This window comes from Panthera leo, chromosome B4, assembly GCF_018350215.1.
Source record: "Panthera leo isolate Ple1 chromosome B4, P.leo_Ple1_pat1.1, whole genome shotgun sequence".
Lineage (NCBI taxonomy): Eukaryota > Metazoa > Chordata > Mammalia > Carnivora > Felidae > Panthera > Panthera leo.
This window is the reverse complement of record NC_056685.1, coordinates 80,888,008-80,889,908: the sequence shown is the minus strand read 5'-3', so window position 1 is coordinate 80,889,908 and position 1,901 is coordinate 80,888,008. Positions and strand designations below refer to the sequence as shown.

The 1,901-nt window shown below is 39.0% G+C and overlaps 1 pseudogene; it reads left to right on the top strand.

The window, feature by feature from the left end:
• Window positions 1-449: 449 nt before the first annotated feature.
• On the top strand, window positions 450-1,419 carry LOC122223601 (annotated as a pseudogene).
• Window positions 1,420-1,901: the final 482 nt, after the last annotated feature.

The window sequence follows — 1,901 nt, the reverse complement described above, 5'->3', positions numbered from 1 at the left end:
AGTTAAGGCCTCGGAGTTAAGATTTCCTAAGTGAGGGTACTGAATCTGCTCATATCTCCAAATGCAGACACTGTAATTCCTTCCCAAATGTCAACTATTAAATTATTTGTGTTCCCTTCCAATAACCTCTTCATGACAATGAACTTATTGCATAAATTGTGAGTCAGAAACATACACAGAAGTGATACTTGCAAATGTGAGAGGCACTTGGGTGGAAGGAAACTGCATTAGATTCAAGGGAAAACATCTAATCCACCATTGCAGAAAGAAGGATATAAAACTAACATTTTGATTCATCCTCAACTGCAAAGGCTTAAATTGAAGTCACAGTAATTTTATAAAGTTAACAAGAATAATGATTATACAATAGTTTTGTAATCCTAATTTTGCAATGGTTATTTGTAACTAGGTTCAAGCACCAGAGTTCATTTGCTTTTCCTTGGGCCTCTCAGCAGGTTTCTGCCATGGGTGACAGAGGAACAAGCAATGACTCTGAAGTAACTAACTTCATTCTTGTAGGGTTCAGAGTCCACCCAGAGCTCCACATTCTCCTCTTCCTGATCTTTCTGCCTGTGTATGCCATGATCCTCCTAGGGAATGTTGGGATGATGACCATTATTATGACCGATCCCTGGCTGAACACACCCATGTATTTCTTCCTGGGCAAACTGTCTTTCATTGATCTCTTCTATTCGTCTGTTATTGGACCCAAGGCCATGATCAACTTCTGGTCTGAGAGCAAGTCCATCTCTTTTGCAGGCTGTGTGACCCAATTCTGTCTCTTTGCCCTCTTCATGGTGGCAGAGGGATTTCTCCTGGCAGCCATGGCCTATGACCGCTTCATTGCCATCTGCAACCCACTCCTCTACTCTGTCCAGATGACAGCACATCTCTGCACGCAGTTGGTGGCCAGTTCCTATTTATGTGGCTGCATCAGCTCAGTTCAGACCATACTCAGTTCAGACCAGTATGACATTTACTCTGTCCTTTTGTGGTTCTCGGGCCATTGACCACTTTTACTGTGACACTCGCCCACTTCAGAGGATATCTTGCTCTGACCTCTTCATCTCTAGAATCATTTCCTTTTCCTTATCGAGCATCATCATCTTGCCTACCATCATAGTTATTATTATTTCTTACTTGTATATTGTGTCCACAGTTCTCAAGATACGCTCCTCTGAGGGACGTAAGAAAGCATTCTCCACTTGCAGCTCTCACCTGGGAGTCGTGAGTGTGCTGTACGGTGCTGTGTTTTTTATGTATCTCACTCCTGACAGGTTTCCTGAGCTGAGTAAAGTGGCCTCGTTGTGTTACACCCTAGTCACTCCCATGCTGAATCCTTTGATTTACTCCCTGAGAAACAAAGATGTCAAAGAAGCTCTAAAAAAACTTCTACAGAAGAAAAATCCTAAAATTTGATTATTATTTTTTTCCTCCATTGATTTTGTGGTTATTTCTTTCATACTCCTTGTATCCATTAATGAAAGTTATTCCATTAAACATCATAAATATATTATCAGAAGCTTTTTTCTGGTGAGGTACCTGGAACATTGTTCATCTTGAACGTCTCAGATATTGGAGATGTCCTGGATGTTAGAGAGGCATTTTTCACAATGAGCCTTCCCACTATCTCAAATAACATTCTGTTCACAGAATTGGTTTGTATTTATTTAATGACTTGTTGCTGAGCACAAATTTTATATTTAATATAGTGTATAAACAATGTTTTGTGAGCGGTTTGTTTTGGAATTTCTCCTTGCTTCATAACATAATCACTAATATTGACAAGGATGTCCAACTTATTTTAAAAAATAATGCTTTCCAATTATATAACTACCTTGTTTTAGTACGTTATATAGTTACTGAATATTCATTTTGAATCAAATATCTGATATGCATTA